The following is a 9,608-nucleotide window of genomic DNA, read 5'->3' on the forward strand; positions in this document are numbered from 1 at the left end:
ACTGTCAAAGAAGTGTCCACGGCGATGCTGTATACAGCACCGCGGCGAACACTTCTTAGACAGCGCCGCTGCTGCTGTATAGTACAGTGCTGCCTAATCGTAACTGCTGCGCATGCGCGGCAGCTCTCTCGCGGTTTGTTTGTTTTTTCGGTGGAGGGGAAACCCCCCCCATAAAAATCCTCTGTGCGCCCCTGAAAGGAATGACCACACACACAATACCAGCATAGTGGTTGAATGCATAGCCCAGGGTTTCCCAAACCCGGTCCTCAGGGCTCCCCAACAGTGCAGGTTTTCTGGATCACATGTGACATAATTAGGACCACCTGTGGATCTGTTACAATGTGTCAGTCAGTAATGAATACACCTGTGCTCCAGCAAGGAGATATGGAAAACCTGCACTGTTGGGGAGCCCTGAGGACTGGGTTTGGGAAACCCTGGCATAGCCCATTTTTGTGGCCAGTGTGAAATACATGCAAATTCATTGGTGGCTTGTATACAATACAGAGCCCAATACCATACAAACGTACAATTCAGACCCTGTTGCTGATGGCCTGTGCACAATATAGAGCCTGGTGGCCAGGGTACAATATAGGCCAAGTTTATAACAGAGAGCTTAGCCCCTAGTGGCTAGAAGTGGTCAATACTAAACCCAATATCTGGTGGCCAATTGTATTTACCGTCTCCTGTTCTAGTGTGCCTCACCGGTTCTTCAAGCTGCTATTGCCTGATTGTAGATCTGTTTCTCCTCCACTGAATGCACCCAATCAAAATTCAGTGCAGGACAAGTAACTGATACCTATCAACAATAATAGGCTCAGGCTGATGGTATTCAGTTTTCTATCAGAACGCCAATGCCAGAGTTAAGTGTAGGAGAGGGAATGGAGCTGCTATCAGCAAATTATAGCGAGTTCAGAGACCTGACATGAGTGCTCTATGTCTGAGTGCTGCTTACATGTCTTTCGATTAAAGCAGTGGGATAGAGTTGCACCTTTAGGCTGCTCAGGGACATGTTAACAGCATGATGGGCCTCCGGGACCTCTACCTACACAACCACTCGCAGGAAGAAAAATGTAAATTATCGATAAAATTAAGCTTATATTTATTGTTATCTGCAACAAAATCAGTGTTTAAATATTAAAAAAACATGCTGCTTTTGCTCCCCTTCCCTCTGTCCCCTATTTCACACTGTGCCCTCCATTATGCTGCTTCTGCTTCCCTTCAGTCTCCCCATTTCACACTGTGCTCTCCTTGCTGTTTTTGCTCCCCTTCTGTCTCCCCTATTACACTCTCACCCTTCACTTACCTTTCTATTGCCTGCTTTCTTCTGAATTCTGTCTTGCTGGTCACAGCTCCTCTCTGTGCACTCTTCACAGAAAATGTTGGGCGTGTGTTAGGGGCTGACGGCAAATATCTTAAACTCGTAGAACAGGCAGAAGAGGTCTTTACCTAGAGAACACGCTTTTCCTGTAGAGCTGAGTGTGCTCACAGGTACTCGGATGCCCCCAGGTCTTTAACTCAGAGTAGTACAAGTTTATTATATTACTGAGTGCAGGCGAAGGCCAGGTGGTAGTAGCAGCGAAGTCCGAAAAGAGGGCGAGGTTAAAAGGATAGCAGCGGTAGTGAGGTCCAGGCAGAGATCAGAGCTGGTAGAAAAACAGCGTATCCAGGTAACAGGCAGAGATCAGGGTCACAAACAATCCAACAGAGTCCAATAAGTGAACCAAGGGTCATACACAGAAGAATCAATACAAATAGGTAGGAGCAGAAGAACAGATAAAGGGAGCAGGTAAGTACACTGAAGCAGAGAACTATAACCGGCAGGGAGGCTAAGCCCTCCCTGCCTAATAAACCAGGAAGGACCAATGAAATTAGAGGGGCATGGATCATAATCATTCCTCACCTGGGAATGATTAACTCATAGCATTAGCGCACGCGCCCGGCTGGCCAGAAGCAGTGATAAGAGGAGTGTCCCGACCGTCGTCATGGAGGCGGCCGGGGTGAGAACCGGAAGTGACGCCCTGGCTGTCATGACGACGGCCGGGACGCGTCTGTGGGGCCAGAGCAAGCCGCGGCGGTGCCTGAGCCGCCGCGGCTCGTAACAGCGTGATGACGTCACACCCGACATTCAGTGCGAGCGCAGCAGGGAGGAGGGGAGGAGGTAGCCTGATCGCCACCGCAAAGAGTTACGATTTTTTTTCTCTCTTGCCCAATATATTCTTGAGTGTGGTTTCAATTTGCAATATGAGGGGACTGTCCGCTACCCGGCCACAAAGGAAAGTCCCAACTCATTGTGCCCCTTGTCCCGATTCCCAGGAGGCTAATGTTTGCCAGTATGTAATAAGAATAGTGCCCAGTAATATGCCTGCACTAACAGTTATGCCCATTAATGAGTCACCAATGTTAGCAATAAATTTGTCAGCAGTAGTGGGTAGTGCTGCCTAATATTTCGGCAGCATTGATAGCTACTAATAAGCTAAATGTAATAATTATGCTCAGTCGTATATCACTAGTAGTGTAAGTGCCCTGTAAAAAAACCCAAAAACAACAAACAAACAAAAAGAGACAAACAGTACTAAAATGTAGATCACTTTGATGATGTTCTTAAGCTGTGCCACACTGGGAATATGAATAACTCCCCAGTTGCCTGCCGCTGCTAAATACAAACTACTTTACTTCCATTTGAGATGTTAGAAGTAGAGATGGTCACTGACCCCCGTGTTTTGGTTTTGGATTCGGTTTTGGATCTGGATTACCGTCGTGTTTTGGTTTTGGTTTTGGTTTTGCAAAACCGCCATTGCGTGTTTTGGTTTTGGTTTTGGTTTTGTTTGGTTTTGTTTTGCTATTTTGTTGGAAAATACATGTTTTTGTGCCTAAAATAACCCAATTTAGTGCTACAACTGTTTTAGAGATAAGAAATCTAATTGTTGAGGTAATAAATCATCCAAAAAAACTGTTTAATTCTTCGTTGGTAGGCCTTCATTTATTCTACACACAAAACAGATTGTCTTCCTCTCCATCTATGCATATTGGCAATGCAGCCATCGTCTTTGGATGTATATTACACCCTACACTTATAGTTAAATATGTAAAGAAATAAAAAAAGACAGTTTGCTTTCTGTCTCTATAGGCCCCCCTCCACTTTTTTAAAAAAACAAAAAATTCAGCCATTATAGACTGTACAATATTAATTGACATGGAGAAAGCCAGTTTGGTTTCTGTCTCTCTAGGCCCCCCTCCACTTGTATAAAATACCAAAAAATCCAGCCGTTATAGACTGTACAATATTAATTGACATGGAGAAAGCCAGTTTGGTTTCTGTCTCTCTAGGCCCCCCTCCACTTGTATAAAATACTAATAAATTCAGCCGTTATATACTGTATAATATAAATTGAAATGGACAAAGGCAGTTTGGTATCTGTCTGCATCAGATCCTCTCTCCACTAGGAGTAAAATAGAAAACTATTCAGCCGTTATATAATCTAGAATATAAATAGAAATTGAGAAAGGCAATTTGGTATCTGTCTGCATCATAATCATCAACATCATCATTAGCGCCCTCGTCGCCTACACAAATCTCCCCCTCATCCTCTTCTAATTCCAAAGTGGCATCCTCAATTTGGGTATCACCGGCTACACTCGGGCTATTAAGGCCCACATCAGCAGAATGCTCACGATTAGACATCCCACTGTTGGATGGACTCTCCACAGGGATTGTTGTCATTTGTGAATCAGAGCAAATATTCTCCTGTAATGCCTCACTGTTATCTTGCAGCTCGGCTTTGACGCGTAACAGTAGTTGTGCACCAATTGTAGGCTGGGTAACTTTTTGGGATCTGCCACTAATAGCCAAAGGTGAAGGCCTCATTCTCTCTTTGCCACTGCGTGTGTAGAATGGCATGCTTGCAATTTTTTTTTTATCGTCACTTAACTTTTGCTCAGTTACACTTCTTTTTCGCTTCAATACAGTAAAATTTTTTTGGGTTTTTGTTTTTTGCACTAATTTGAAAACACTCTGTTGTTTGACATCGCCTTGGCCAGATGACGTACTGGGAACACTAACATCAGGACTGGTGACAGAACCTGGTTGCTCATTTAGATCATATGTGGACTGCTTTGAATCCATTCTGAGCGCAAACCACTGGGGAGTGCTAAAAATTATTGAGTAGATACTGCTGACAGATATGACTTTTGACAGCCAGAAATATTAATGCACAATTAGGGAGGACACCCCAAAAACACTGAGGAGTGCTAAAAATTATTGAGTAGATACTGCTGACAGATATGACTTTTGACAGCCAGAAATATTAATGCACAATTATGGGGGACACCCCAAAAACACTGAGGTGTGCTACAAATTATTGAGTAGATACTGCTGACAGATATGACTTTTGACAGCCAGAAATATTAATGCACAATTAGGGAGGACACCCCAAAAACACTGAGGAGTGCTAAAAATTATTGAGTAGATACTGCTGACAGATATGACTTTTGACAGCCAGAAATATTAATGCACAATTATGGGGGACACCCCAAAAACACTGAGGTGTGCTACAAATTATTGAGTAGATACTGCTGACAGATATGACTTTTGACAGCCAGAAATATTAATGCACAATTATGGGGGACACCCCAAAAACACTGAGGTGTGCTACAAATTATTGAGTAGATACTGCTGACAGATATGACTTTTGACAGCCAGAAATATTAATGCACAATTATGGGGGACACCCCAAAAGCGCTGGGGAGTGCCAAATATGAAGAAAAAATAATAAACCTCTATCCTCCTCTCTGCACTAGCGATTTTGGTTAGAGCAATTGCAAGAACAATATGGTATTCTCTGTCCCTGCTCTAATTAGCCTATGACTACACCCTGCTCTCTCCCTCTGTCAAATGGCGATGGATTGCTGTGGAGGCGTGTATTTATAAAGTTGAAGTATCGCGAGAACCGAGTCCCGAGATCCGACGACGTCACAATGACGTTCGGCCTCGATTTGGATTCGGAATGGGCGGGAGAGTACCGAGCTGCTCAGCTCGGTACTCGGATACCCAAAGTTCGGGTGGGTTCGGTTCTCGGAGAACCGGACCCGCCCATCTCTAGTTAGAAGCAGCAATCGCATTTTTATATCTCCAATAGATCTTCCTAAAACTATTATGGTGTACAATATACAATGAGGAAGCCGTAATGATAAATGTGGCCATAGTTTGATCCAGCACGCTGAATAAATGCAAATAAGGAATGATTTTATTTATTACATATTGTGCACACAGAAACAACAGCAACACTTTTTAAAACTTATCTGTAGAACTTTTCTTAGTCAAGCCTGATTTTTGGACCTTTTACACCAGTCCAATTCACAGTTCACAGTCCATTCTAATCACTGGAATGCAATACAGAGCACATTCTAATGACTAGTATACAATATAGAGCCCTGTAATATTCTTGCTAGTCTGGCATATGAGAGTTTCACATAGGGATGATCATCGTCGCCCTGTGAATTTGCTCCATTAAAAAAGAAAACAGAGCAGTATTGGACAAATGGAGTCTTGGGGATGGCGTTCACCAAACCACAAAAAACATAAACATTGCTGTTTATTATATTTTGGTGAACTCCAGCTAAAACCACATTGTAGATTTTGGATGGGGTACTCCCATGCATGCCAACTTTTAAGAGGGTGTGGTGACATTGTCGCATCACCATCAATCCACAGCGTTGGCTTAATCGCACCATAAATCTCCACCCTCCCCCCATTTACTGCCATGAATTTCGGCAAATGCCTACTCTTCCGGGAGTCCGTGAGGACTCCCTGAAATTCGGGAGCCTCCATGGAATTCCGAGAGAGTAGGCAAGAATGGGTTCTCTTTTGTCAAGAGAGTAAATCTCAAGAGCAGTACGTAGCCATACAAGCAGTGGAGAAATTCTGAATTAGCAATACTGCCGAGTTATGTAGAACAAAAAAACATGAACATAATCGTAATAATTAGAGATGGGCGGGTCCGGTTCTCCGAGAACCGAACCCACCCGAACTTTGGGTATCCGAGTACCGAGCTGAGCAGCTCGGTACTCTCCCGCCCATTCCGAATCCAAATCGAGGCCGAACGTCATTGTGACGTCGTCGGATCTCGGGACTCGGTTCTCGCGATACTTCAACTTTATAAATACACGCCTCCACAGCAATCCATCGCCATTTGACAGAGGGAGAGAGCAGGGTGTAGTCATAGGCTAATTAGAGCAGGGACAGAGAATACCATATTGTTCTTGCAATTGCTCTAACCAAAATCGCTAGTGCAGAGAGGAGGATAGAGGTTTATTATTTTTTCTTCATATTTGGCACTCCCCAGCGCTTTTGGGGTGTCCCCCATAATTGTGCATTAATATTTCTGGCTGTCAAAAGTCATATCTGTCAGCAGTATCTACTCAATAATTTGTAGCACACCTCAGTGTTTTTGGGGTGTCCCCCATAATTGTGCATTAATATTTCTGGCTGTCAAAAGTCATATCTGTCAGCAGTATCTACTCAATAATTTTTAGCACTCCTCAGTGTTTTTGGGGTGTCCTCCCTAATTGTGCATTAATATTTCTGGCTGTCAAAAGTCATATCTGTCAGCAGTATCTACTCAATAATTTTTAGCACTCCTCAGTGTTTTTGGGGTGTCCTCCCTAATTGTGCATTAATATTTCTGGCTGTCAAAAGTCATATCTGTCAGCAGTATCTACTCAATAATTTTTAGCACTCCTCAGTGTTTTTGGGGTGTCCCCCATAATTGTGCATTAATATTTCTGGCTGTCAAAAGTCATATCTGTCAGCAGTATCTACTCAATAATTTTTAGCACTCCTCAGTGTTTTTGGGGTGTCCTCCCTAATTGTGCATTAATATTTCTGGCTGTCAAAAGTCATATCTGTCAGCAGTATCTACTCAATAATTTTTAGCACTCCTCAGTGTTTTTGGGGTGTCCTCCCTAATTGTGCATTAATATTTCTGGCTGTCAAAAGTCATATCTGTCAGCAGTATCTACTCAATAATTTTTAGCACTCCCCAGTGGTTTGCGCTCAGAATGGATTCAAAGCAGTCCACATATGATCTAAATGAGCAACCAGGTTCTGTCACCAGTCCTGATGTTAGTGTTCCCAGTACGTCATCTGGCCAAGGCGATGTCAAACAACAGAGTGTTTTCAAATTAGTGCAAAAAACAAAAACCCAAAAAAATTTTACTGTATTGAAGCGAAAAAGAAGTGTAACTGAGCAAAAGTTAAGTGACGATAAAAAAAAAATTGCAAGCATGCCATTCTACACACGCAGTGGCAAAGAGAGAATGAGGCCTTCACCTTTGGCTATTAGTGGCAGATCCCAAAAAGTTACCCAGCCTACAATTGGTGCACAACTACTGTTACGCGTCAAAGCCGAGCTGCAAGATAACAGTGAGGCATTACAGGAGAATATTTGCTCTGATTCACAAATGACAACAATCCCTGTGGAGAGTCCATCCAACAGTGGGATGTCTAATCGTGAGCATTCTGCTGATGTGTGCCTTAATAGCCCGAGTGTAGCCGGTGATACCCAAATTGAGGATGCCACTTTGGAATTAGAAGAGGATGAGGGGGAGATTTGTGTAGGCGACGAGGGCGCTAATGATGATGTTGATGATTATGATGCAGACAGATACCAAATTGCCTTTCTCAATTTCTATTTATATTCTAGATTATATAACGGCTGAATAGTTTTCTATTTTACTCCTAGTGGAGAGAGGATCTGATGCAGACAGATACCAAACTGCCTTTGTCCATTTCAATTTATATTGTACAGTATATAACGGCTGAATTTATTAGTATTTTATACAAGTGGAGGGGGGCCTAGAGAGACAGAAACCAAACTGGCTTTCTCCATGTCAATTAATATTGTGCAGTCTATAACGGCTGGATTTTTTTGTATTTTATACAAGTGGAGGGGGGCCTAGAAAGACAGAAACCAAACTGTCTTTCTCCATGTCAATTAATATTGTACAGTCTATAATGGCTGAATTTTTTAGTATTTTATACAAGTGGAGGGGGGCCTAGAGAGACAGAAACCAAACTGGCTTTCTCCATGTCAATTAATATTGTACAGTCTATAATGGCTGAATTTTTTGGTATTTTATACAAGTGGAGGGGGGCCTTGAGAGACAGAAACCAAACTGGCTTTTTCCATTTCTTTACATATTTAACTATAAGTGTAGGGTGTAATATACATTCAAAGACGATGGCTGCATTGCCAATATGCATAGATGGAGAGGAAGACAATCTGTTTTGTGTGTAGAATAGGCCTACCAACGAGGAATTAAACTGTTTTTTTGGATGATTTATTACCTCAACAATTAGATTACTTGTCTCTAAAACAGTTGGAGCACTAAATTGGGTTAATTTAGGCCCAAAAACATGGATTTTCCAAAAAAATAGCAAAACAAAACCAAACAAAACCAAAACCAAAACCAAAACACGCAATGGCAGTTTTGCAAAACCAAAACCAAAACCAAAACACGACGGTAATCCAGATCCAAAACCGAATCCAAAACCAAAACACGGGGGTCAGTGACCATCTCTAGTAATAATCAATGACAAGCCGAGGGATCAAAGACAAAAAATATACTTCAATCTATAAAATGTAAAACACTAGAAACATATTAGAGCCTTCTTACATGTGAAGCTGTTGGCTGTTGCTCCTCCATATCAGTGTTACAGTTTGAGCGTGGCGCTTGGTTATGATGTCACAGCATAACGCCACACTCCCAGTTCCAGGAGCCGAGGATGCCGCCCACACCTCCTGCCTGCCAAGGTTATTAAGCAGTCGGGGTGATGATTCCAAGTTGGGGAAGGGAACTTTCAAAAGTGGGTGGGTGCCTACAGGGCATAGTTGTCTACATTCCGGGAGACTCCCGAATTTCTGGGAGTCCTCCCGGGAGAACAGAACAACCTCCCGGTTCCTGGCCCGTACGATTAGTTGGCTGGTAGGGGCGGGACTTAGTGATGCAGTACACGCATCTTCACGTCCCCGTCCCCCCCCACTATAATAGGCCAAACTGACACATTAGGGGTTGGGTCCAAGTGACATGTCCCACTTGGCCACGCTCCCAAAATTCACCAGTGAGATCTCTCCTCCAGGAAGGGAGATCTCAAAAGTTGGCATGTATGGGCTAGCGCTGGCCCTGATAACACCTCTGCATGGAGAGAACATGTAATTCTAGATGCCTTTGGATGCTCTTTTGATGTAACCTTTCTCCTACAAGCTGCCTGATGTGACTTAAGGATGTTTAGTTTCACGGAGAGACACACCCTTTGAATTATCTATATCATCCAGATAAGTTAAATGTGTCTAATATCCGTGTATTGGTATCTTCCTTAATAAAGTATCTATATATGTTATGGTTTAGGTACCTTAGTCAGTATTTTCGCAGGCTTATCTAGGGCGCGGAGTCTAACGGCCTTCCGGTCTTCACCAAGAACCACCGCAAGGTAGGATGGGTTTTGCTGCCGAAGAACCGCAGGTGGCGGCCCCCAGGTTAGCCTACTGACGTAAGGGAAAAGGCTCTAAGTGAGGGATAGACAGCAGAAAATATGACAGGGTGGTGCAAAT

Source organism: Mixophyes fleayi, chromosome 11, assembly GCF_038048845.1.
Source record: "Mixophyes fleayi isolate aMixFle1 chromosome 11, aMixFle1.hap1, whole genome shotgun sequence".
NCBI lineage: Eukaryota > Metazoa > Chordata > Amphibia > Anura > Limnodynastidae > Mixophyes > Mixophyes fleayi.